Source organism: Nelumbo lutea, chromosome 4 (genome assembly GCF_056320005.1).
Source record: "Nelumbo lutea isolate HS-2025 chromosome 4, American lotus-T2T, whole genome shotgun sequence".
Taxonomy (NCBI): Eukaryota; Viridiplantae; Streptophyta; class Magnoliopsida; order Proteales; family Nelumbonaceae; genus Nelumbo; species Nelumbo lutea.
This window is the reverse complement of record NC_142687.1, coordinates 21,286,936-21,307,831: the sequence shown is the minus strand read 5'-3', so window position 1 is coordinate 21,307,831 and position 20,896 is coordinate 21,286,936. Positions and strand designations below refer to the sequence as shown.

The window sequence follows — 20,896 nt, the reverse complement described above, 5'->3', positions numbered from 1 at the left end:
TAATAGAGATGGAGGTGTAGGATTTGTCCTCTCTCCAGTGACTAGAAGTGCTTGAGACTCAATTAAGGTGGGGGAACATGTGCATGCCTTTGTCTTTGTTGTTGGTACCACCTCTAAACAATAGGATGAGTGATAGAGGAGGAACATGAATGGGAGAGCAAGGAGGAGAAGAAGACTTCATCACCTAAATAGAAGTAACTGTAGAGGGCTCAACATCAACACAAGTTTCAACAAGTGTCGGCAAGAAAAGGGGTTACATAAACATTTCGAGAGAGCGCTCCCCCTCAAAAGAATGACTATAAAAGGGAATAGACTCTGCAAAAGTGACATCTACAAAAATAAACAGGGTGCTACTGATGGGATCAATACAATAGTAACACTTCTGTATGGAGGCATAACCAAGAAAGATACACTTCTAAGCCTTGGGGTTCAAACTTGCGTCTCTAGGAATTAGGAATATGTACATAACAGGTGTAACTGAAGACATGTAGAGGAATAGAGAAGATATTAGTATTTAGAAAGAGGAGATCAAAAGGAGACTTAAACCCTTAAGAAGGCACACAATTAATAAAATAGGTGGCTTTTATAACAACATCACCCCAAAATCTCATAGGGACATGGTCATATGGGTAGCAAAAAGAATGATTCTAACAACTTCCACAATGTATTGGTTTTTCTTCTCTACTACATTTTTTTTTGTGGAGTACACGCACAGGAGCTCTAATCAACAACTCCAAGCCTCTTTCAAAATAGGAGGTAAGATCTTTCTCAAAATATTCCTTTGCATTATCTCATCGAAATATTTTGACGCAAGTATCAAATTGGGTGAATACATATACATGGAATTGTTTCACAAGCATAAGCACCTTACCATGAAAACACAAAAGATAGAGACAAGTATATTGTGAAAATCATCAATACAGAAAATGAAATACTTATAGCTACCCATACAAGGTAAATGGTAGGCCCCCCACACATCAAAGTGAACAATATTAAAAGGAATAGTAAATCTTTTATTATTATTTTTTTATGAATGAATCGTCATAGTAGATCTTTTATTACTTGTGGGATAAGAGTTTTTACAATGCTTTAAGAACTCACAAGACTCACAATGTAGACTTAACAGACTTATTCTTTTAAATAATATTGGAAATAATAAACTTATGAAGAAAATGATAGATGTCTAACAACTATATCCCATTCGCCTTATGGCCATTCCCAATCACCTTTTGAGATTTCATGTCCTAGAAAACACAATAAAAAGGGGAAAAGGTTACATGAGGAATAGAAGACAAGGTAAGAGAGTCTGAGGTTTTGATATCTCCCTTGCTTGAGATAGGAGCAAGAGAGCCATCAAGAAGGGATATATTGGTAGCACGAATACCTCAGTGTGCATAAGTAGAAGATGAACCAATGCTTGAAAGAGTATAAGCTGTAGTTGTAGACTCCAAGTGACTAATTATTCATCCATACTTATCATATTCAGCTCTGGCAGCTGCAAATTGTTCCCCCATGGATTTCTGATCACTTAGTCCCTTTTTTTGTCAATAAAGAATGAATTCATTAAGATCAGATCACTTAGTCCCTTTCCACTCTCTGAAGAGGTGGCTACATTTGCAGTGCCACTTCTTCCACTCCCATTCTTTTTACCATTATTACCACTCTTGAATCTAGCAGGCATGACTATGGATACAACATCCAATAGGTGTCCTTAGTGTGCTTGGGCTTCTTACAATATTCACACACAATACCCATCTTTTCGGTATTAACCTTTGGCTTCATCCAGCATTACTAAAGTGGTCAACTAAAGCTTCCACGAATTGAGGCTATCTCCAACTCTCCTTGCTACTAACCATATCATAAAGTTGAGATAAGGTCACCTCATCTTACGCTATAATATTTTGCCTCACAATATCATATTCGGATTTTTTTTTTTTGTAGAACACATTCAAGGTTAAGTCTAGTAAAAAACTCAAAGACCCAATTTCTCTCCCCCAACTTCCTATGAATCTCAACATCTTTTGTGCATTCCCACACAACAATCTCCAACAAATCAATCTCCTACCAAAGAGATTTCAACATTGAAAAGTAAACAGCTAAGGGTCCCCTCTATCTTAGATTATTCACTTCATTCTTTAGTTTGTAGGCCCTAGCAACATTTGGGAAATAGGTCTCTGTAACACATTCCCACACCTTCTTTGCAACATCCATCCACAAGTAGTGCTAGCTAATGAGGTTGCATGGAATTTACTAACCAGCCTACTGCTATGTAGTTTTCTTGCATCCACCTCTCATATGCAAAGTTATCCTCCTTGGGCCTCCTTGGGTTTCTTCTTGTTCCCAGTGATGTATCGCCATTTCCCTCTACTACAAACATGGCTCTGGATCTTTATTGATCGAGACCATGCCAGATAATTAGTTCCATTTGACCTTACTATGGTTACTGCTCCTAAGAGAGTCTCTACAAACCCTCCCTGGCCAAATCCAAAGTCTATAGGTTATTTTGTCTCACCTCCAATTTGCTCCATTAACAAAATGAAAACCAACCTAAAGCAAAATAGGATACTACTAATCAAGAATCATTTACCTAAAGCCAAAATTGCTCTCAATCACCCCAAACTAGGGTTTCACAAAAAACTCGACAACCAAGGAGAAAGATGAAGTGTAACCGCTCCTACTAGGGACTCCAAAACTGTTTCTAGAACCCTTAATTCAATTTCTTCAGTTAGCTAGGGTTTTCGGGAAAATCTCCTAGAGCCTATCTTGGACCTATACAAAAACCTCCCCCAATCGGGCTGCAAGTTGTCAATTAATAAGCAAATCAATTCTCCATACACACCATGTATGGGACTATGAGCCTATAAGAAGAAACTGAAGAAGGTGGGAACCTGGCTCTAATACCAAGTTGCAAATCACACCAGCAACAAATCTGAAATTAAACAAGAAGAATAAGAGGTTTAGAAGGAGGAAGAGAATGGAATAAAAGGGGAAGAGGAAGAAGGTTGATCTTATCACTCTTTCTGTCCCTCAATTGAATCATATATGTTGAATATTAAAAGGGAAAACTACATGAATGCCCCCAATAAGCGCCTAACTCAAAAAAATACGAAACAAGTAGCCCATAAAGAAGGCTCACTATAGCTGAAATAAAACTAATGAATAAAGAAAGAAAACTAAGGCCCACTCGGCCCAATCTCTCTACATAAAATCCATGACCAATGCTAGCCAAATCTGGGAACAAGAGTCAAGAGGTTTTGCACACATGACAGATGGAGTCACCATAAACCCATATCATCATCATCATTTGCATTATCCCATTAACGAAAAAATGTTTGCACTGTCCCACCTAAGTAGGGTTGACATATAAATACTTCTTCCCTCGTTCCAATGCATCTAGAACCATATCCTTTGTTAAATAATGAGCCAAATATCTTCTGTTGCTACCTAAATTTGATGTTCCTTCTTTCTCTAAGCCATTAGAGATTTGGTTAGAGGATGTTTGATGTTCCTTGTAAACACATTGGATTTGACAATAAAGTGATTCAAGGGGATCCTCACTAAATACAATCCAAAGGAATCCTACAGAGATACTAACCATTTCCCCATCATCCCCATCCAACAGTTTCTTCCATACCACTGGGACAGATCATATTTAATTTTTTATTGCAGTTCTCATGCAAAATAAACCAAAAAAACTGAGGTGGTTGCACAATCAACACAAATATTATATCAACACCCATGTACACCAAGGTACTGAGGATATCAACATCCAGAAAACCAAAACTATATGGAACCAATAAACATCTATTTGTATCCCTAGAGATAGGAACTCAGTTTCTGGTCTAGCTAGATAGGTGAAGTTTCATTTCTTTCTTTTTTCTTTTTCCCCACCTTGGAACAGTAGCAATTCTATACTGCCTGTCAAATTTCCCTAGTCCCTGATAAGAGAATCTGGTGACCATCCTCTAATGATCAATTTTCTATCAAATCATTTTTCCTCAAGTTGGTGATTAGCTCATCTAACCCCTCTTACTCACATAAAAGATTTGGCTTTCAATGGTCCCTCCTAGAGTTTGTGTGTGGGAAGCATTATATGGTGGCATCAACACTTTTCACAATCTCATTAAAAAAGTAGTTGAATCTCCACAAAGCCTCCTTCAAGTTTTTTCACCTAGCTGATTACAATTTTGGAATCACCTTCCACCACTACCTCAACTGATTACAAGGGACAACCTTCTTCCTTGTAAAATCTTGGACGAGGGTTACAAAGCAGTTTAGAAGCATCACTTTAGATGATCAAGAAAGAAACTTGGGGTAGGTTCTGAGTTCTTGTATGACCGCATCTACTTATGTGAACCAGTCTCCAAGACCCCCTTCTGGTTACATTGATGGAAGCTGTTTCAGCTTTTCTAGTCACAGAGGTCAGGCAGGAAATAGAGGAAGAATTCTAGAATCCAATGGTTGACAAAAAAGAATCTAGAATCCCATGGTGAACTAGTTTGGGCCTTCACTCAGCCAACTGGGAAGGTAGAAGCAATGGAGGCTGAGATTCAGGCCTTTTTAGTCGGTCTGAAGAGTGTGCTGTTTCTAAACCTCTCTTAAGTGGACTAGAGTTATTTTGAATATTCATGGTCAGGGAGAGGATGGCTGGGATACAGGGACTTTGGCAAGATCAACTGGTGCCTCTCCTTGGAAATCCATACATGCAATTTTACCCTCTTTTCTGCAACACATCAGGTATGACCTATGTTTTGCAAATCAAGTTAAATTTTGGGAACACAATTGGGTGGGTGATTTACCTTTGAAAGAACAATTTCCTTCCCTTTACTCACTTTCCCGGTACAAAGGCAAGGTTGTATCTAGTTTTCTGGTTCCTTCTCAATCCAAAATTGGGTTTTGTTAGGGCTTGGGTTTGATCCAAATCTTAAATGAGGTGGTGTTGGATCCCTCTGAACGGGATAAGAGATTGTGGACTCTAACTCCTTCTAGGTCTCTTGTGTTTCCTTTTTCAAGTCCCTCTTGCCTTCCAACAATAACCCTGCACAAAGTTTCCCAGTTAAGGAAGTTTGGGGTGAGCCGATTCCTCCAAGGATTGGAACTTTCCATTGGGAAGCTTTCTTGGGAAGATGTAACACTTGTGACTTACTCCAAAGGAACAAGACTTGTTGGTGCTTATCTCCGAGTTGGTCGTGGTGAAAGTTCTTACCACTAATTAATTTCTTGCCCTTTTGCTTCTGTTATTTGAGAATGTTTTTTCCCTTCTTGGTTGCAGGTGGACCCCCCCTGATCAAACATCCAAAGTCTTTTTAGTCCTTTGTTCTTTAGATGGCCTAAAAGAAGGGGAATGATCATGTGGAGATGTGTGAGGACTGCTACTTGCTTGACTTTATGGGAGGAGGAATTCCAGATTTTTTCTTTTTTTTGAAAGGAAAGAAACAAAGGTGTTATTGAGGCAATAATAGTTAGGGTGGTGCATTGGCTAAAATCTGTAGAACTATTTGATGATGTGTCTACAGATATGTTGTTGAAGAGCTGGGTGGAAGCATAGTTGTCAAGGCGACAAGGTGCCTTTGGAGGCTCGCCTCGCCCAGTCGCCTAGCAGTTTTGTACACTGGGTTATAAAATACTTTTATATTTTAATTTTTTGACATTATAATTATAAAATAGACATTATTAAACTAGAATATTCATTTTATGTGTATATATACTAATTTCTTTTTATTATTTTCTTATTTGTTAGGGTTTAATCAATGCAAACATTGCTAACTGCTGTATTGAACCCATGGTTCAAAGTATCAATACACCTTTGTGTATCGATAGAGGTGTATTTGTACTTGTAACGATACTCCCCTTATTTTTTTGATTTCTTTGGTTTTCAATTTCATTTTTAAATATATTATTTAAAAAAAGGGTCCCTAAAAACACCTGTAAACAGGTGTATCGAGACCCCAAAGATACAACACAATACACCCGATACAGGGGTATCGTATCAAAATTTTGATCCTTGATTGAACCCTCAAAAATTTCAAAACCTGAACCAATAAACAAGGAAAGAACTTAAAGTTTTGTATAATCAACATATTTTCTTCTTCCACCTTTTCTTTTCTTATTTTCTATAACAGTTCTGCCCCTATATTTTTTGAATTTTCTTTCCTTTGTTCTTTTTCTTCTCATAAAATGTTGATTTTCTAGACTTAAACATGAAATTTATACTTCTCTTATGAAAATTATGAATAACTATCAAGGAAAGATGGTTATGGAACCTAGGGAACTACCCTAGGATATATGGTTTTACTTAAAAAAAATCCATCGCCTAGGCGACAAGGCGCCCCCCCTATTGCCTAGCCTCGCCTTGGTGCCTTGAAAACTATGGGTGGAAGTGGCTAATTTTGCTCGAGCTCAGTCTACTACTTCTCCTATGTGGTCACCACCTGGCAATGGTTTTATAAAACTAAATTTTGATGGGAGTAGTGAAGGTAATCTAGGCCCTTCAAGTGTAGGAGGTGTCTTCAGAGATGAGGAGGGGAAGGTGATGGCAATGTAAAAAATTAATTATTGAAGGTAATCCAAGCCCTTTTTTGGAAGTTTGCTCATGAAAGAAGGGAAATCAAATGGCTAACTAGGGGGATGAACTGTTGGAAAACGTGGGGTTACTGGTGCAGATCTATATTTGGTAGTTGTGTAAAAATAGAATTGTATTTATTCCTAGGATTGTGGAAGGATTGATTTAGAAAGTTTTTCTTTCTATTCTTGTACTTTCTATTTTCTTTTCTTTTCTTTCTATTTTTTTCTTCTTTCTATTTATTGTAGCAGCTTACTGTATAAATACGCCGATTGGCAATAGAATGAAATACATCAGTATTCTACCATTCCAAAACATGGTATCAAAGCTCTAGGTTTGTCAACCTTGAGATTTTTTTTCGGCCTTCATTGCCAATTTTTCGTGTCTTTCTCTTCTGACCTTCAGTATTGATCTATAACCAGAAGTGTTCCTTTATTCTCCTTTATTTCGGTCAGTTCTTCCCCCCTTTATTCTCCTTTCCTGCTGGCCTTATTTTTCCTCCATTAACAATGTCCGACATGACTGCAACAAGTGCTCCCGTCCAAACCGATGGAGCAACAAATTCTCATCCTCGCACTGGTGATTTGCAGAATATTCAAACAACATATAGACTGAATGGCCAGAACTACTTGAAGTGGTCACAACTAGTGCGTACCTATTTAAAGGGAAAAGGAAAAATTGGTCACCTTCTTGGAACAGGGCCAAAGTTGGGCGAGCCAAATTTTGATGCTTGAGACGAAGAGGACTCCATGATTATGTCATGGTTGTGGAGTTCAATGACACCCGAGATCAGCAAAGGCTATTTGGGATGTTGTCCGACAAACCTATTCCAAAGCCCATGACGTTGCTCGTGTCTATGAGGTCAAAGTGAAGACGGTGGCGGCCAAACAAGGGAGCAGAAGTGTTACAGAGTATGCAAATCTGCTACAAAATTTATGGCATGAGCTTGATCATTATCGGGTTCTTGAGACAAAGTGCCCTGATGATGCTGTGATCTTGAAGAATTTTATTGAAAGAGATGGGGTGTATGATTTTTTGGTCGGACTGAATGCTGAATTCGATCAGGTCCGAATACAAATTCTTGGCAAAGAAGAAGTGCCTCCATTGAATGAAGTCATAGCCCTTGTCAGAGCTGAGGAAAGCCACCGTGGAATCATGCTTGAGCCTAAAGATCCCGAAGGCTCAGCCATTGTGGCAAGGGGAGGAAGTTACAGTGGTTCAAAAGGTGAGAACAATCACAACTTGGCTCGTGACACAACTACCCGTGACTAATGATAACCTCTAGTGCACCTGTTGCAAGAAGCCCAGACACACAAAAAATCGGTGCTGGAAACTTCATGGGAAACCTCCTACATCCAGCAAGGAATGGGGAAATCGAGGAGTTTCAAAAGGAGTTCAACAGGCCCATAATGTCTCCACAACCCCGCAACAAAGAACACTCAAGTAAGGGACCATTTAATGATGAAGAAATTAAAAAGCTAAGGAGTTTCCTGAAATCCTTGAAACTAGGAAGTGGTTCTACCTCTCTTGCTCTTTCAGGTGAGTCTTTATCTCTATGATTACATGCCTCGGCTAGTGTTTTTCCATGGATTCTTGATTCTGGAGCTATTGACAACATGACACCCTCTTCACTACATATTCTCACCTATACACCCTGTCCTAGTAATAGAAAAATTTTTGTTGTTGATGGTTCTTCACCACAGTGGCAGGGATTGGGAATATTCAAATTACTCTATCCCTATTGCTTAAAAATGTGCTTCATGTTCCTAAGTTATCCACTAGCCTTATCTCTATACATAAACTCACCCAGGATGTGAACTGCAATGTTGTGTTCTTTCCTTCTTACTATGTATTTCAGGACCAGGTTTCGGGGAAGAAGATTGGACTTGCTAAAGAAAGGGATAGACTCTACTACCTTGAAGCAACTAGCAAACCATCTCACACTGTTATGCATGTCACACACAAGTCATTCTTATCTACCTCCAATAAAGATTTAATTTGGCGTCATCACTTCCGTTTCGGTCATCCTTCATTTCCTGTTTTAAAAAACAATGCTTTCTTCCTTGTTTAAAGGAATTGATGCTGAAACCTTTCATTGTGATGTTTGTGAACTTGCTAAGCACAAAAGAGTTTCTTTCCCAATCAGCAATAAAAGATCTTCAACTCCTTTTTTTTTTATCAATAACACTTTCATTAATTCATCAGTAGAAAATTTACAAGTGGAAGACAAACACACTTATCTTCCAAGAGTCACAAAGAACTTCAAGAAATGAAAAAAGAAAGAGTCACAAACCCTTTCTGCCCCTTGTTTTGCTAAACCGTCAGCTAGGGAATTAGCTGATCTTTTAATCTAACATGTCTTAACTTCCGTCTCCCGCACCAGCCATTTGAATTTCCTCTTCTCATTATCATACTTCCATAAATCATTTTGATCTTTAGTCAGCCACCCTATCACCACCTCTGAATCCCCTTCAATTATAAGTTTCTTGATGTTCAATTCCTTAGCTTTCCGGGTCCTTCCATAACTGCATATATCTCAGCTCTAAGGGAGTCACCCACTCCAATTGGGCTTGAGAGCATAGCAAAGATGACCCTATTTTCATCTCTAAAAACACCCCCGATCCCCGATTGTTTCGGGTTTCCCCTACTGCATCCATCAAAGTTTAATTTCAAGAATCCACTAGGTGGGGGTGGGGGGGTCCAAGCCACACTCATTACTGACTTGGTTTGCGTGCAATTTGCAATTTCACCCCACTTCCTCAACATGTCATCCACAGTGTAATCTGTGAATATTTCCAAATATTTCAGCCACTATACCGCCCTAAAATGTATGATAGCCCTCAGATCTGTTGTTCCTCTCTGAGTTTCTAAGAAAATCCTGGAGTTTCTTTCTTCCCACAGTGTCCAACATACTGCAGCCCTTAGTCCTCTCCACATTGTCCTTCCCCTTTTTAACTGCCACCTGAAAAAGGAAGGTGAGAAAAGGCCCTGCATGTCTGATGGGGGATTCCGGCTGCATCCAAATAAGGAGAAAGCCCGATCCCACAATGACCTCACGAAGTGGCAAGACACCATTAGGTGAAAACCAGTCTCCCCATCTACTTTACACAGAACACACCACTGAGGTGACGAGCAAGTATTGGGTCTCTTTTGGAGTAGATCACCAGTGTTGATTCTTTCCAGATAGGCTTCCCAACAAAAACTACCAACCCTAAGAGGTATAGCTCTGCACCAAACCTCACCAACAGGGAAAGGGGACAAGGTAGGACTGGTGGATTGACTTAAGACTTTGAAGAACGAAGCACAAGAGAAAATGTCATTGGGGGTAGGTGTACAAATTCTAGAATCCGCCCTAGTGGGGTCTAAAACAACGTTATCAAGAAGTGCAAGAAGGCTGAAAATACAGTCGAAGTCCGAGTCCCTCAAATCCCTTCTTAGACCCAAGTTCCACCCAATCCCAAAAGTGGAAGAGGACGGGGTGGTGAAAGACGAGATCGGCTCATTTTTCAAATCAGAAAGAGCATACAAAGACGGAAACTGATCCTTTAGAGGGGCGCTCCCCACCCAGGTTTGTTCCCAAAATTTTATGGAGTTACCGGAATTCAAGTCATACCTGATATTAGGAATGAAAACTGGTAGCAGGTCATGAATGGCTTTCCAAGGAGAATTGCTTGTGATCCCAGCTCTGATTTCAGCGTCCCATCCATTGTGCTCCAGCCCATGAATACTTGCCACTATTCTAACCCATAGCTTCTCCTTCTCCATAGGAAACCTCCAGAACCACTTCCCTAGCAATCATATTCCTTCTCCTAATACTCCCAAGCCCCAAACCACCACACGACTTACTCCTACACACTATCTCCCAGCTAACTCTATGATTCCTCTTCTCTTCTCCCGACTCCCACAGGAAATCTCTCATTATCTTCTCTAATCTGTTAGCAATCCTCACTGGGATTTTAAACACCGACATGAAAAAGATGGGTAAGTTAGCAAGTGTGGCCTTAATTAGTGTAATTCTCCCACCAAGAGAGAGGTAGTTCTTTTTCCAGGATACCAATCTTTTTTCAAACCTTTCCATCACCGGGTTCCAGAAACTCTCTCTCTTGGGATTATCACCTAATGGTAATCCTAAGTACTTCAGAGGCCACCCCAAAACTTCACATCCCAACACTTCAGCACTCTCCCTGATCTCTCCCTCCTCCAAATTCACCCCCACTACACAGCTTTTCCCAAGGTTAACCTTCAAATTGGACATTTGCTCAAACAGTTGTATCACCTACTTTAAGTTCCTGATAAACCTCACATTACCACCTTCACAAAACAGAATCGTGTCATCAGCAAACTGTAAGTGAGTGAGGGGGGTTTCCACCCTCCCAACCCTCCAACCTCTAATGAGCCCCCTAGAATCTACTCTATGAATTAGTTTCCCCAAAACCTCCGCAATTAAAATGAACAAAAAAGGAGAAAGGGGGTCTCCTTGTCTTATGCCCCTACTGGCTGGAAAGAAATCTACCACTGTCCCATTCACTAGCACTGAATAATGACAATTCTGAACACAACCCATGATCCACTTACACCATATAGCCCTAAACCCGAATTTATTTAAAACTTTCCTAAAGAACTCCCAGTCCACCAAGTTATAAGCCTTTTCCAAGTCCAGCTTACAAACCACTCCCTTCTTCTTATCCCTCTTAAAGTTCTCCACACTCTCATTAGCAATTAAAATATGGTCTGTAATTTGCCTTCCACTCACAAAAGCTCCTTGATAGTGTGCAATGATATCTGGTAGTACCTTCTTTAGCCTCAAAGATAACACTTTTGCAATGATCTTATACAAGCTATTAACCAAGCTTATTGGCCTAAAATCCTTCGAGTGGGATGCATCTTTTTTTTTGGAATTAAGGCTATAAATGTAGAGTTCACACCCGGATTGACAATTCTTCTCCTGAAAAACTCCTCAAACACCCGCAAGAGATCATCTTTCAAGATATCCCAGCAATCCTGATAAAAAGCCATTGTAAACCCATCCGGCCCTAGAGCTTTTGTTCTATCCATAGAAAACATAGCCTCCTTGATCTCTTCTATATTAAAGCTTCTTTCTATCCTTCTCCTGTTCTCCACCCCTACATTTGGCCAATCCAAACCTTCTACCCACACCCTTCTACTCACAGGCCTTCTTAGAATAGATTTGAAGTGCTCCACACAGGCCCTGGCAATCTCCTCTTGCTATACTAACTCAACTCCATCTACTACCAATTTGGAGATAAAGTTGTTCCTTCTCCTGCCATCTGCTAGAGAGTGGAAATACCTAGTGCTTCTATCTCCCTCTTGCACCCATTTACACCGAGATTTTTGCCTCCAGCTAATTTCCTCCTTGTGCAGGCAATCCTCTAATTGTCTTCTCAATTCTCTCCTGAGGTCATTGTCTTCCTCTCCAAATTCTCCCCTTTCCTCTTTAAAGTCAAGTCTTTCAATCTTCTTCATCAAGTCCCCCTTTCTTTCTTTTGTCCTCCCGAACTCCATCAAATTCCACTCCTTGATTCTTGCTTTCAAGAATTGTAGTTTCTTATGGAATCTCATCCCCTCCCACTCCACCAACGGGTTACACTCATGCCACCACTCCCTCACTTTGTTAGGAAACCCTGGATGAAGTAACCACATATTTTCAAATCTAAAGGGGGTAGGACCTCCACACCTTCTTTCCTCCTTACATAAACACTATGGGCCAGTGACCCGAGGTCACCATTGGGAGAGCTCTAGCATCCAAGGTTCCCCAGTGTTCTTCCCAATCCAAAGAGAACAGGAATCTATCCAGCTTAGAGCAAATGGGTCTAGATTGGAGATTTGACCATGTAAATGCCTTATGTGCTAGGGGAATCTCTTTAAGCTCAAAGGCATCCACAAAACTGTTAAACTTCTTCATGCTTTTTGTCACCATCTGGTTAACCTTGTTGGACTCTTCCGAGAATCTAATCACATTGAAATCCCCACCCATGCACCAAGGCCCATCCCACAACCCTCTAACATCAGCTAGTTCCTCCCACAACTCATTTCTCTCTCTGTAGTCATTCGGTCTGTAAACATTTGTGAGCACCCACATATAATCATCCTCTTGCTGCTTAAACTTCATGGAAACCGAGTACTTTCCGATCAGCTCCTCCAGACCTTCAACCACATCCCTCTTCCACATTGTTACAATCCCCCCGGAAGCACCCCACGATGGAGCCACCACCCAGCTAATCCCCCTGGCTTTCCATACACTCCTTGCCCATTTGTCATTAAACTCCATTCACTTAGACTCTTGCAGCAACACAATGTCTAGGTCATACCGTCTTATTACCTCTTTTATTGTTGCTCTCTTCTTCGCACTCCCAATTCCCCTCACATTCCAACTAAGAATCTTCATTCCGCTTCTTTTTTTGCAAATCCCTTGCCACCTACCCACTACTTTCCCCCTTTCCTTCTATCTCCTTTTACCTCGAGCTTCTTGTCTCCTACATCTCTCTTTAATCTCTCTACTTCACTCAACCTCCTCTTCTTTGTTATGATCTGCATCTTCCTCTTCTGTAAACTTTCTTTCAACTCGTTCAAATCATCCAGCCTACAGCCCAACTTCCCTACAAATTCTGCTATCATGTCTTCTCTCCCCAATTACACCACTCCTACCCTTCCTATAGAATCCCCTTCATCTCTGTCCACCTGCCTTTCCTTCCTCTCCTCTAGTCCCACCTCAGTTCTTTCCTCTCCAACCTTCCTCCCCTTAATGTTACCTCCCTCCTTCCCTGCTTTCTCCCCATAATCCTCTCCATCTCTACCCTCATTCCTTTCCCTCCTCTCTTCCTTCCTCCCCTTCCCTCCTCCAAATCAGCTTCCCTTCCACATCCTTAAACACTCTTTCAATGATTTCCCACACTTTTCCACTCCTATACCTTTCTTCCCGCACCTTCCCACAATCCTTCCTTCCCCTCTCCCCCTCCTCAGAGAGCCCGCCTACTAGCTCGACTGCATATTCATGGGCTACAGAACATGGTACAGGAACGAAATCTGAAACCAAAGACACAGGAGACACATTAGTAGCACAAACCGAAATCACATGGTTACCTGGGACTGATGGACAAACTAGAATAGGACTGCTCCCAGCCTCCTCTTGATCCGAAGGTTGGTAAACAATTATCTTCTTGAGTTGGTTGGGAAGTACTTCTATCCTTTGGTCAACCTGGTGATTTTTCCACTCTACCCCTGGGTCACCCCTAGATGGTGTATTCCTGCTCTGCTTCCGGTTCTCCCGGTTTTCCCCTTCTGATAAACCTTGCGCACTATGTGGTCTTGGGAGTGAGATAAGCCGATTGCAGTCTTCACCCTGGAATAATCTTGCAATATTCCACCCTTCCATATCACCTCCAGCACAACTGCCTTCATCATTTACACTGTCCACTCTAGAGCTATCAATAGAAAGGTCCTCTGATTCATCATCGCCTTCACCGCATTGCACCCATCCTTCAAACTTCTCTTTCTTCTCTTCAGTTCTTCCCCTAGTGAAACTTGGCTTCGGCCTCTCTGAGAAGCCTCGCATGGGGCTAAGCTCCTTCAAACTTCGTCGGGAGACCCACTGTAACGCCCTCTTCTTTTCTAGTTTCCGGCGCTGCGCGCATTCCCCCTTTTGGCTCGCAGCTGGGGACGATGATAGACCATAACCGATGTCTATCATAGTCGAAACCCCAGTCACGTGTTTCATTAAAGGCTCACGCGCCTTTTTAACAAGCTGGGTCGGGCCGGTTGACCTGTTTGGACCTTTAAAAATACCATTAGCAGCCCACATGGGCTTTTGCTTTGGCCCATTCTTAAACACCCGTGAGCTCACGTGACTTTTAAGAAGGTCACGCACATCCAACCCTAGCCTCGGTTTGGTTTTAACAGGTCTATGTTCGGTTTCATTCGGATATATGGGGCCCTTCTCAAATTCCCAACATTACTGGTTCTAGATGGTTTGTCACCTTTATTGACGATTGCACTAGGGTCACATGGATCTTTCTTCTCAAGACTAAATCTGATGTGGGTACCATTCTTCCCAACTTTCATAACATGGTCCAAACTCAGTTTGGTGTGAGATTATTTGAGGTTCGAATATCAGGGTAGAATTGAGAAAGGACTTGTATTGGGCTTCGATTGTCAAGAACTTTAGATGGTAGTCTATTTATGGTGTATGCAGCAGTAAGGACAGCTTCCCCCCAATATTATTTTGGCACCTGGTTTTGAAAGGCTCGGGTGGTTTGCAAAAGATGGCCAGTTTTCCTCTCAACTATCCCATTCTGTTGGGGAGTGTTAACACAGGAGGATTCATGCACAATGCCTTCTTTCTGAAAAAATGGGGACAAATTTTGATTAAAATAATCTGTAGCATTATCAGATCTCTAGCCAGCCTTAACACCATTCCAATTCCTAATACTCTAGCCGAGGCACTTTCTAATAAGGAGTGGAGAAAAGCCATGAGAGTGGAAATGGAGGCACTAGAAAAGAACAACACATGGGAAGTTGTGGATCTACCAAGAAACAAAAAAAAATGTAGGTTGTAAATGGGTGTTCACAAATAAATACAAATCTGATGGGTTGTTAGAAAGGTACAAAGCACAACTGGTAGCCAAGGGATATACACAGACTTATGGGGTAGATTATCAGGAAACTTTTGCCCCAGTAGCTAAAATGAATACAGTAAGGGTGTTGTTGTCTTTGGCTGCTAACTATAAATGGGATTTGCAACAGTTTGATGTAAAGAATGCATTTCTCCATGGTGATCTAGAAGAGGAGATATACATGGACATTCCACCGGGTTTTGGAGAAGGCATTAAGGGTAACAAAGTTTATAGGTTGAAGAAAGCACTATACGGCCTCAAACAATCTCCGAGAACATGGTTTGAAAGGTTTACAAAGGTGATGCTTAGTACAGGTTACAAGCAAAGTTAAGGTGACCACACATTGTTTATCAAACACACAGCCTTAGGGGGAGTTACTGCACTATTAGTCTATGTGGACGATATAATCGTTACTGGAAATGATAAAAAGGAGAATGAAGCATTGAAAAACTACATTTCCAGAGAATTTGAGATAAAAGACTTGGGGAGACTAAAGTATTTTCTCGGAATTGAAGTTGCACATTCTAAACAAGGCATCTTTATCTCTCAAAAAAAGTATGTTGTTGATCTTTTGAGAGAAACAGGAAATATGGCATGTAAACCAGCTTCCACGCCGATAGATCCCAATCATAAACTTGGAGAAGCAACGAGAATGCGTGTAGACAAGGAGATGTTCCAAAGACTGGTTGGAAAACTCATTTATCTTGCACATACACGGCCAAATATTGTATACGTTGTAAGTGTAATAAGTCAGTTTATGCATAATCCTAAAGAATTTCATCTGCAGGCTGTTCATCGAATTCTGCACTATTTGAAAGCCAATCCAGGAAAAGGAATTATATTCAGAAGAAATGGGGAACTAGCTCTTGAAGCATATACAAATGTCGATTATGCAAAATCTCCAGTAGATAGAAGGTCCACTTCTGGTTACTGTACCTTCTTGGGAGGAAACTTAGTCACTTAGAGGAGTAAGAAGCAAAATGTAGTGGCTCGGTCAAGTGCAAAGGCAGAATTCAGGGCTATGACACAAGGAGTGTGTGAATTACTCTGGTTGAAGATAATTTTAGAAGACCTGAAGATTTCACGAGAAGAGCCTATGAAACTATATTGTGATAACAAGTCAGCCATCAATATTGCTCACAACCCTGTTCAACATGACAGGATGAAGCACATCGAAATTGGCCGACACTTTATAAAAGAGAAACTGGACAGCAAGATGATTTGCACTCCCTATGTGTCTACAAAAGGACAACTGGCCGATGTACTTACTAAAGGGCTCAATAGTACAGACTTTCGAAGAATTATAGCCAAGCTGGGAATGGAGGATCTCTATTCACCAGCTTGAGGGGAAGTGTTGGAAAACATAGGGTTACTGGTGCAGATCTATATTTGGTAGTTGTGTAAAAATAGAATTGTATATATTCCTAGGATTGTGGAAGGATTGATTTAGAAAGTTCTTCTTTCTATTTCTTTCTTTCTATTCTTGTACTTTCTAATTTCTTTTCTTTTCTTTCTATTTTTTCTTCTTTCTATTTATTGCAGCAGCTTACTGTATAAATAGGTCGATTGGCAATAGAATGAAATACATCAGTATTCTAACATTCCAAAACATGAACATCCGATTTCAGTGGGTGAAAAGAATAGTGAATGCCTTTGCAGATGCTTTGGCAAAACAGGGTGTGGGAAGGGAAAAATTGTATTGGGCTATATTGTGAGCTTGATGTTGCTTTCTTGGGGAGGGTTAAGCCTTCTTAACTCTCTCTATTTGCTATACTGTTGCAATATATTAATCTAATGAAATTCTATTATTGATAAAAAAAAGCGGTGGTGGTGGAAGGTGATTCTAGATTCATCATTAGTTGGATGAAGAATTTGTGGGATGGGCCTTGGCAATTCACTCACCAACTCAATGAAATCAAGGAAATCTCGTCTATGATGAACTATCAGTTCAAGTGATTCCTAGAGAGCTGAACAGTGTGGTGGATTACCTGACTAAATATGGGGTGGGCAGGGACTTTTCATATAATGACTTGCTGATGTAAATGACTTGGAGGGTCTATCTTGTTTTTGGTTGTTCCAGTCCTTCCCCATTTTTTGGCTTAATGAAAGTTACCTTTTCTCAAAAAAAAAAAAAAAGGCATAGTTCCTTAATAATGTTTCATTTTTGTGCCTAATGTATAAAAAATTCTAACTCCTAAAATTAATCCTTAAGGAATCCTGATATTTTCGCTATCTTTTAAATTTGGAGATATACTGTTCATGACACCAAACATCAAAAAACCCACCCATGATGTACATTAAGTTTTATTTTATCAGCCATGGCGAGTATTTCTTCACATCATTGTCATTCTTTGCGTATTTCTTTCCAATGTTGTGCCTAATTTATAGAAAATTCTAACTCCTATAATTAATGCTCAAGGAATCCTGATATTTCTTTTGCGGAGATATATTGTTCAAGGCCTCAAACATCAACAAGCCCACTCATAATGTACATTAAGTTTTATTTGTCAGCTATTGTAAGTAATTCTTCACATCATTGTGATTCTTTGCATATTTCTTTCCTATATTTTTTTCTGTATTTCCATTTCCTAAGAATGTCTCACAAGTCTTAACAGTTAGGAGAAGGCTACATGGCCTGCAAGTTGAAACCATCAATTATTTTGCTACCATGAAACTAGAGACCCAAGTTATATCTAGCAGCGGATTCAAATAAGTTCATCTAGGGGTGCAAGTTGGGTGTGCCGAGCAAGATCAGGTCCAACCCTGAGAAGGTCAAGTCTGATCTGTCCAACAAAGTTCCAGCCTGAACCAGGCAGGCCAACTAGGCCTGAGGTATTGAAAAAGCCTTAGACCCTATATGTATGTAGGCCAGGCTTGATTGAGGACCAATCTGTGAAAATTTTTGTGTGGGACTGGTCCAGGCTTGGAGTGGGCCTACCCAAGTTGCATCCCTGATTTAAGCCAATGTTTGCCAAACACAGAGTGGACTAGAGAGTCAGGCTGCCAGAAACCAGGAACCAACAGCCAAAACAGTTTTTTGGTTCACTGGTTCTTAGACATGACAACTTTGTCAAGCATGCCCCATTTACATATGTTAATATGTTTTATATACCCTCACTTGGTCAATCCTATAAACCTCCCCTATAATTTTCCATCAATCCTATAAACCCAGGGATGTTTATAGGATTGTCAGTACAACTCAGGCTGGAGCTGGGCCAGTCAAACAGTGTTTCCGTTTTTGATAATTCAGACTAGTCAAACAGTTGAGCCACACAACCAAAGCATTCAACCTGTGACTCGATAACCAAAATAGTTCTCTGTCTGGTCCAAATCTAACAACAATTTCAGTGCAAAAAAGCAGGGTATCAACTGGAAACCAATAAAAACTCTGACGCCTAACAACCTTCAACTTTTTTCCTTTTTCTTCAATATAAGAAGACTATAAATCCCTCATACAGCAAGCACAATATGCCACTTGCATATTGTGAAGAAAATTTATAGTCTTCTCCATCCAAATAGAGCTATAGAGTTCACCTTATCCATGTGGTGGGAAAGACATATACTCTTAAGAAGAAAAAGAGCATTCATACACAACAAATTGTACTCTGAAACTAAAAGAGAAAAAGAAAGGAAGAGTGTGTACAGAGTTTGTTCTCATTATGCACGTGATATTATTATTTAACATGGTATATTGATTTCTTTTTATTAGCCATGGAGAATTGGAATAAAGAATAAATTTCTAACCCCAGAAATGAAAAATTCCATGTATCCCTTCAATATTGGATCATGGAAGAAGGGAGGCTTTCATTTAAAATAGAAAGAATCGTTCACAGACAATGGCCACTGTACGATGGGAATGGACATTCACATACCTCAAAAACATGTTGAGGATGAGACCATGAGTAATTCCCCCTCAACGCAGTCCCACTAACAACCATACCACAACAACAAGATGCCCCTTTACCCTGACGGTCCATCCCACCCCACCACTATTGCTGCTGCTGACAATTTCATGAATAGTACACGGATTCCCATCAATCAAGCCGTCAACAAATTAATTTACAACTGAGCAAGTTCCTGTGAATTTTCCATGCATTCCTTCAGGATTTGCTCGGCTCTCCTTTTTTTGTCATCCTTCTCTTCATCCTTCCCAAACCAAGCAGTTGTTTTCCCAACACTCATGCTATGAAGGCTCAAATCAAGAGGAGCGCCTAAAGACTTCTTGCCAATCCCAAACTTAAAGTGCACAGTAGGCCTCTTGTTTGGTAGGGCCGTTCTCCCAGCATCTCCAGGCTCACAAACCCCGCTTTTGGCAGCTTCAATAGCAGGAGCAAAAGTCTCTAGAACTGATATCTGATTTTCAACAACCACGTCGTTTGCCAGCTGAGCTGGAAGAACAACGGGAGACACATCTTTCTCACCAAGTTGCATAGGTGGAGCAAGAAATTGATTACCATCTGCTACTCGTTTCAGCTTCACATCACCTGCAGGATCCACTTGGGCAGTAGTTTCTGAACCATTGCAAGCCAACCGCTGCTGCAAGCTCAACAAAGATCGCTCTGCCTTCCTCCGCTGCCTTGCCTGTTCAATTTTATCCGTACGAGGATCTGTTTCCCTATCATTCCATACAGGGGTGTGAATATAGGTGTGCGGATCAGGGAATGCAGGTAACCAAGGGGAAATGTGCTTTCCAGGTGGATTTTCTCCAATTTGCACAAAACTAGGTATTGATTTCCTATTCCTGATGATTGGGAAACGAGGAACAGGACGAGCAAACGGAATCTCCTCTGCCCAGCTCACGTACCGTGTGATGTCTCGAACTGTGCCTGAAACTACAAAGCAACTGTCAACATCTGATGCACCAGCAAAGCCCTGCGGGGATCCCAAGTCTTCCAAGCCTTGAATAATATCGAAGACGTTACAATGCGTTCTACCAGCTAAATTGGCATAGAAACGCGCAGCCTTCCCTAAATCTCGGATGTATCGTATTGCAATGTCAGAGAGAGCCTCAAGCGCGGACTGCCGGGAGCTCTGAAAGCCGACGCTCTCACATATCTGAGCGACAGCAATCTTGGAAATGGCTCGGCCGAAGTCATCACTTCCTGATACCCTCCTCGCGTCTTGTTCGTCCTCTCTTCCACACTCCCCACCTCCATCGCTCATATTCAAAACCTCATATCATTTAACCGGAAGTAGGTTTCCAAGAAACACCATTTCTTTGTCAGGGTTCCCCCCAGGATCGCATTATTCAAATCGTTGCTCACCGCTGGGATTTCCAACAGAAATATTGCCCTCACCCGACAGCAAGCATCTACAGCCAAGGAGGTTCAAGAAAACCCTAGACCGGTATTGCATTTCAAATGCAACCCGGAGAAGGAACAAACAAGACAAATAGAAGATAAAGCTCAGCCACTGCCGAGGTCTTACCGGTGATTTTTAGGGTTTCGAATGCTGAATGGAACTCAAACATTAATAAATTGGAGAATCATCGACGCAGAAGTAAACCCTAATCAGTAGTCCACTCTCTTCTTTATTACATGTAATGAGGAATCAATCATCCAATTTGGCGAAAAATAAGGACTTTGGATTATTAATGGCTTTAAACCCTCGTAAAACCCTAAACGAGGATCGAATGAGAAGAAAAAAAAGAGGGAAGTCACAAAGATGAAGAGAGAGAGAGAGAAAGATAGGGAAAAAAGGAAAA

The 20,896-nt window shown here is 40.8% G+C and overlaps 1 protein-coding gene and 1 pseudogene across 6 annotated transcripts in view; both read right to left on the bottom strand.

Moving 5' to 3' along the window:
• Window positions 1-20,896, bottom strand: part of CDC48B (cell division cycle 48B) — a 70,946-nt gene that overhangs the window by 13,767 nt on the left and 36,283 nt on the right. The window lies entirely within an intron of this gene.
• The window catches only part of LOC148854503 (transcription initiation factor TFIID subunit 8 pseudogene), a 24,594-nt pseudogene extending 3,698 nt beyond the window's left edge, over window positions 1-20,896 (bottom strand). The window contains exon 1 of the transcript XR_016112868.1: window positions 19,065-20,896. The product of XR_016112868.1 is annotated as a transcription initiation factor TFIID subunit 8 pseudogene (transcript). The remainder of the gene's footprint in view (window positions 1-19,064) is intronic.